Source organism: Mercurialis annua, linkage group LG3 (assembly GCF_937616625.2).
Source record: "Mercurialis annua linkage group LG3, ddMerAnnu1.2, whole genome shotgun sequence".
In the NCBI taxonomy this organism is placed as follows: Eukaryota; Viridiplantae; Streptophyta; class Magnoliopsida; order Malpighiales; family Euphorbiaceae; genus Mercurialis; species Mercurialis annua.
Window position 1 is genome coordinate 34,973,130 of NC_065572.1, and position 7,281 is coordinate 34,980,410.

Sequence of the window (7,281 nt, forward strand, 5' to 3'; positions counted from 1 at the left end):
GGCTTAAATCGCTAAAAATATGAAACGTTTTGATTTGTTTCGTAACGTTTGTAAACGTTTGGCTTAAATCGCTAAATAGTTGAAACGTTAAGATTTGTTCCCTAACGTTTGAAAACATTTTGCTTTAATTGCAAAAAAGGTTAAACGTTTGGGTTTGTTTCGTAATGTTTGTAAACGTTCGGCTTAAATCGCTAAAAAGGTGAAACTTTGGGATTTGTTTCATAACGTTTGTAAACGTTTGACTTAAATTGCCAAAATGGGGAATCATTTGGATTTGTTTCGTAATGTTTGTAAACGTTTGGCTCAAATCATTAAAAAGGGGAAACGTTTGAAATTTCGTAGCATTTGTAAACGTTTGGCTTAAATTGCTAAAAAGGTTAAACATTTGGATTTGTTTCATATCCTTTGTAAACATTTGGCTTAAATCGCTAAAAAGGTGAAACGTTTGGATTTGTTTCATAATGTTTGTTAACGTTAGGCTTAGATTGCTAAAAAGGTGAAACATTTGGATTTGTTTCGCAACGTTTTAAACGTTTGGTTTTAATTCGTAACTTTTGTAAATGTTTGGCTTAAAGCGCTAAAAAGACGAACCGTTTGGATTTATTTCATAACGTTTGTAAACATTTGGCTAAAATTGCTAAAAATGCGAAACGTCTGGATGTGTTTCGTAACGTTTGTAAACGTTTGGTTTATATCGCTAAAAACGTGAAATGTTTGGATTTCTTTCGTAACGTTTGTAAACGTTTGGCTCAAATCGCTAAAAAGGTGAAACTTTTGAAATTTCGTAACGTTTGCAATCGTTTAACTTTGATTTATAAATAGGTGAAACATCTGGACTTGTTTCATAACCTTTGTAAACGGTTGGGGTTAAAACATGAAACGTTTGGATTTGTTTCGAAACGTTTGTAAACGTTTGGCTTAAATTGCCAAAAAGGCGAAACGTTTGGATTTGTTTCGTAACGTTTATAACGTTCGACTTAAATCGCTAAAAAGGTCAAACGTTTGGATTTGTTTCGTAATATTTTGTAAACGTTTGGCCTAAATTGCTAAAAAGGCGAACTGTTTGGATTTGTTTCGTAATATTTTGTAAACGTTTGGCTTAAATTGCTAAAAAGGTAAAACGTTTGAATTTCTTTCGTAACGTTTGTAAACGTTTGGCGTAAATTGCTAAAAAGGTCTAACGCTTGAATTTGTTTCGTAACTTTTGTAAACGTTTGGCATAAATTGCTAAAAAGGTGAAACGCTTGAATTTGTTTCCGAAAGTTTGTAAACGTTTGGCTTAAATTGCTAAAAAGGTTATACACTTTGATTTGTTTCATAAGGTTTGTAAACGTTTGGCTTAAATTGCTAAAAATATGAAACGCTTGGTTTTGTTTAGTAACATTTGTAAGGGTTTTGCTTAAATCGCTAAAAATGTGAAACGTTTGGATTTGTTTCGTAACCTTTCTAAATGTTTTGCTTAAATCGCTAAAAAGGGGAAATGTTTGGATTTGTTTCGCAATGTTTGTAAACGTTTTGCTTAATTTGCTAAAAAGGTTACACGTTTGGATTTGTTTCGTAACCTTTGTTAACGTTTGGCTTAAATCCCTAAAAAGGTTAAACATTTGGATTTGTTTCGTAAAGTAAGTAAACGTTTGGCTTAAATCGGTAAAAATATTAAACGTTTGGATTTGTTTCATAACGTTTGTAAACATCTGGCTTAAATTGCTGAAAAGGTGAAACGTTTGGATTTGTTCCGTAACGTTTGATAACGTTTCGCTTAAATCGCTAAAAAGGTGAAGCATTTGGATTTATTTCGTAATGTTTGTAAACGTTTTCTTTATATCGCTAAAAATGTGAAACGTTTGGATTTCTTTCGTAACGTTTTTAAACGTCTGGCTCAAATCGTTAAAAAGGTGAAATGTTTGAAATTTCGTAACGTTTGTAAACGTTTGGCTTAAATTGCTAAAAAGGTGAAACGTTTAGATTTGTTTCGTAATGTTTGTAAATGTTTTGCTTAAATTTGTAAAAAGGTTAAACGCTTGGTTTTGTTTCGTGATGTTTGTAAAGGTTTGGCTTAAATCGCTAAAAATGTGAAACGTTTGGATTTGTTTCGTAAGTTTTAAACGTTTGGTTTCATTTCGTAACGTTTGTAAACCTTTGGCTTAAATCGCTAAAAAGGTGAAACGTTTGAATTTGTTTTGAAACATTTGTAAACGTTTGGCTTAAATTGCTAAAAAGGCGAAACGTTTGGATTTGTTTCGTATCATTTTGTGAACGTTTGGCTTCAATCCCTAAGAAGGTGAAATGTTTGGATTTGTTTCGTAACATTTGTAAATGTTTGGCTTAAATTGTTAAAAAGGTGAAACGTTTGTAAACATTTGGCTTAAATCGTAAAAAGGTTAAACGTTTGGATTTGTTTCGTAACGTTTGTAAACATTTGGCTTAAATCGCTATAAAGGTGAAACGTTTGGATTTGTTTCGTCACGTTTGTAAACTTTTGGCTTAAATTTCTCAAAAGGTGAAACGCTTAAATTTGTTTCGTAATGTTTGTAAACGTTGGCTTATATTGCTAGAAAGGTGAAACGCTTGGATTTGTTTCGTAATGTTTGTAAACGTTTCGCTTTGATTGCTAAATAGGTGAAACATTTTGATTTGTTTCATAACCTTTGTAAACGGTGTGGGTTAAAAGGTGAAAGTTTGGATTTGTTTCTAAACGTTTGTAAACGTTTGGCTTAAATTGCTAAAAAGGCTAAATATTTGGATTTGTTTCGTAACGTTTGTAAACGTTCGGCTTAAGTCACTAAAAAGGTGAAACGTTTGGATTTGTTTCGAAACGTTTGGTCTAAATTGCAAAAAAGGCGAAACGTTTTGATTTTTTTCGTAACTTTTTGTAAACCTTTGACTTAAATCGCTAAAAAGGGAAAACGTTTGGATTTGTTTCGTAACATTGGTAAACGTTTGGCTTAAATTTCTAAAAAGGCGAAACGTTTGGATTTGTTTCGTAACATTTTGTAAGCGTTTGGCTTAAATCGCTAAGAAGGCGAAACGTTTGGATTTGTTTCGTAACGTTTGTAAATGTTTGACTTATATTGTTAAAAAGGTGAAACGTTTGTAAACATTTGTCTTAAATTGCTAAAAAGGTTAAACGTTTAGATTTGTTTTGTAACATTTGTAAACGTTTGGCTTAAATTGCTAAAAAGGCGAAACGTTTGGATTTGTTTCGTAACATTTTGTAAATGTTTGGCTTAAATCGCTAAGAAGGTGAAACGTTTGGATTTGTTTCGTAAGGTTTGTAAATGATCGGCTTAAATTGTAAAAAAGGTGTAACGTTTGTAAACATTTGTCTTAACTCGCTAAAAAGGTTAAACATTTGGATTTGTTTCGTAATGTTTGTAAACTTTTGGCTTTAATTTCTCAAAAGGTGAACCGCTTGGATTTGTTTCGTAATGTTTGTAAACGTTTGGCTTATATTGCTAAAACGGTGAAACGCTTGGATTTGTTTCGTAATGTTTGTAAACGTTTTGCTTAGATTGCTAAATAGGTGAAACATCTGGATTTGTTTCATAACCTTTGTAAATGGTTTGGGTTAAAAGGTGAATTGTTTGGATTTGTTTCGAAACGTTTGGCTTAAATTGCTAAAAGGGTAAAACATTCGGATTTGTTTCGTAACGTTTGTAAACGTTCGGCTTAAATCACTAAAAAGGTGAAACGTTTGGATTTGTTTCGAAACGTTTGTAAACATTTGGCCTAAATTGCAAAAAAGGCGAAACGTTTTGATTTGTTTCGTAACATTTTGCAAACGTTTGGTTTAAATCGCTAAAAAAGGTGAAACGTTTGGATTTGTTTCGTAACGTTCGTAAACGTTTGGCTTAAATTGCTAAAAAGAAAAATGCTTGGATTTGTTTCGTAATGTTGGTAAACGTTTGGCTTAAATTCCTAAAAAGGTGAAACGCTTGAATTTGTTTCGGAAAGTTTGTAAACGTTTGTCTTAAATTGCAAAAAAGGTGAAACACTTTGTTTTGTTTCGTAACGTTTGTAAGGGTTTGGCTTAAATTGCTAAAAATGTGAAACGTTTGGATTTGTTTCGTAACGTTTTAAACGTTTGGTTTTGTTTCGTAACGTTTGTAACGTTTGGCTTAAATCGCTAAAAAGGGGAATCATTTGGATTTTTTTCGTAACGTTTGTAAACATTTGGCTCAAATCGTTAAAAAGGCAAAACATTTGAAATTTCGTAACATTTGTAAACGTTTGGCTTAAATTGCTAAAAAGGTGAAACGCTTGGATTTGTTTCGTAACGTTTGTAAACGTTTGGCTTAAATTGCTAAAAAGGTTAAACGTTTGGATTTTGTTTCATAACCTTTGTAAACATTTGGCTTAAATTGCTAAAAAGGTGAAACGTTTGGATTTGTTTCGTAACATTTGTTAACGTTAGGATTAGATCGCTAAAAAGGTGAAACGTTTGGATTCGTTTCGTAACGTTTTAAACATTTGGATGTGTTTCGTAACGTTTGTAAACGTTTGGCTTAAATCGCTAAAAAGACGAAACGTTTGGATTTATTTCATAACGTTTGTAAACATTTGGCTTAAATCGCTAAAATGGCGAAACGTTTGGATGTGTTTCGTAACGTTTGTAAACGTTTGGCTGATATCGCTAAAAACGTGAAACGTTTGAATTTGTTTCGTAACGTTTGTAAACGTTTGGCTCAAATCGCTAAAAAGGGGAAACGTTTGAAATTTCGTAACGTTTGTAAACGTTACGCTTAAATTTCTAAAAAGGTGAAACGCTTGGATTTGTTTCGTAGCGTTTTTAAACGTTTGGCTTAAATTGCTAAAAAGGTGAAACGTTTGGATTTGTTTCGTAAAAATTTAAATGTTTGGTTTTATTTCGTAACGTTTGTAAACGTTTGGCTTAAATTGCTAAAAAGGTGAAACACTTTGTTTTGTTTCGTAACGTTTGTAAGGGTTTGGCTTAAATTGCTAAAAATGTGAAACGTTTGGATTTGTTTCGTAATGTTTTAAATGTTTGGTTTTGTTTCGTAACGTTTGTAAACGTTTGGCTTAAATCGCTAAAAAGGGGAATCATTTGGATTTTTTTCGTAACGTTTGTAAACGTTTGGCTCAAATCGTTAAAAAGGCTAAACATTTGAAATTTCGTAACATTTGTAAACGTTTGGCTTAAATTGCTAAAAAGGTGAAACGCTAGGATTTGTTTCGTAACGTTTGTAAACGTTTGGCTTAAATTGCTAAGAAGGTTAAACGTTTGGATTTTGTTTCATAACCTTTGTAAACATTTTGCTTAAATCGCTAAAAAGGTGAAACGTTTGGATTTGTTTCGTAACATTTGTTAACGTTAGGCTTAGATCGGTAAAAAGGTGAAACGTTTGAATTTGTTTCGTAACGTTTTAAACGTTTGGATGTGTTTCGTAACGTTTGTAAACGTTTGGCTTAAATCGCTAAAAAGAACAAACGTTTGGATTTATTTTATAACGTTTGTAAACATTTGGCTTAAATCGCAAAAATGGCGAAACGTTTGGATGTGTTTCGTAACGTTTGTAAACGTTTGGCTTATATCGCTAAAAACGTGAAACGTTTGAATTTGTTTCGTAACGTTTGTAAACGTTTGGCTCAAATAGCTAAAAAGGTGAAACATTTGAAATTTCGTAACGTTTGTAAACGTTTGGCTTAAATTTCTAAAAAGGTGAAACGCTTGGATTTGTTTCGTAGCGTTTTTAAACGTTTGGCTTAAATTGCTAAAAAGGTGAATTGTTTGGATTTGTTTCGTAACAATTTAAATGTTTGGTTTTATTTCATAACGTTTGTAAATGTTCGGCTCAAATCGCAAAAAATATGAAACGTTTTGATTTGTTTCGTAACGTTTGTAAACGTTTGGCTTAAATCGCTAAATAGTTGAAACGTTAGGATTTGTTCCCTAACGTTTGAAAACATTTTGCTTTAATTGCAAAAAAGGTTAAACGTTTGGGTTTGTTTCGTAATGTTTGTAAACGTTCGGCTTAAATCGCTAAAAAGGTGAAACTTTGGGTTTTAAAATGGTTTTAATTCGTAACTTTTGTAAATGTTTGGCTTAAATCGCTAAAAAGACGAACCGTTTGGATTTATTTCATAACGTTTGTAAACATTTGGCTAAAATTGCTAAAAAAGCGAAACGTTTGGATGTGTTTTGTAACGTTTGTAAAAGTTTGGCTTATATCGCTAAAAACGAGAAACGTTTGGATTTCTTTCGTAACGTTTGTAAACGTTTGGCTCAAATCGCTAAAAAGGTGAAACTTTTGAAATTTCGTAACGTTTGCAATCGTTTGGCTTTGATTGATAAATAGGTGAAACATTTGGACTTATTTCATAACCTTTGTAAACGGTTGGGGTTAAAAGATGAAACGTTTGGATTTGTTTCGAAACGTTTGTAAACGTTTGGCTTAATTGCCAAAAAGGCGAAACGTTTGGATTTGTTTCGTAACGTTTGTAACGTTTGACTTAAATCGCTAAAAATGTGAAATGTTTGGATTTGTTTCGTAACGTTTGTAAACATTTGGCGTAAATTGCTAAAAAGGTGAAACGCTTGAATTTGTTTCATAACTTTTGTAAACGTTTGGCATAAATTGCTAAAAAGGTGAAACGCTTGAATTTGTTTCCGAAAGTTTGTAAACGTTTGGCTTTAATTGCTAAAAAGGTTATACGCTTGGATTTGTTTCGTAAGGTTTGTAAACGTTTGGCTTAAATTGCTAAAAAGGTGAAACGCTTGGTTTTGTTTAGTAACGTTTGTAAGGGTTTTGCTTAAATCGCTAAAAATGTAAAACGTTTGGATTTGTTTCGTAACGTTTTACACGTTTGGTTTTGTTTCGTAACGTTTGTAAATATTTGGCTTAAATTGCTAATAAGGCGAAACGTTTGGATTTGTTTCGTAACTTTTGTAAACGTTTGGCTTAAATTGCTAAAAAGGTGAAACATTTGGATTTCGTAAAGTTTGTAAACATTCGGCTTAAATAGCTAAAATTGTGAAACATTTGTATTTTTTTTTGTAACGTTTGGCTTAAATTGCTAAAAAGGGGAAATGTTTGGATTTATTTCGAAACGTTTGTAAATGTTTGGCTTAAATAGCTAAAACGGTGACACGTTTGGATTTTTTTTGTAATCTTTGTAAACGTTTGGCTTAAATCGCTATAAAGTTGAAACGTTTGGTTTTGTTTTATAACCTTTGTAAACGTTTGGCTTAAATCGCTAAAAGGGTGAAACGTTTGGATTTGTTTCGTAACGTTTGTAAACAATTTGGATAAATTGCTAAAA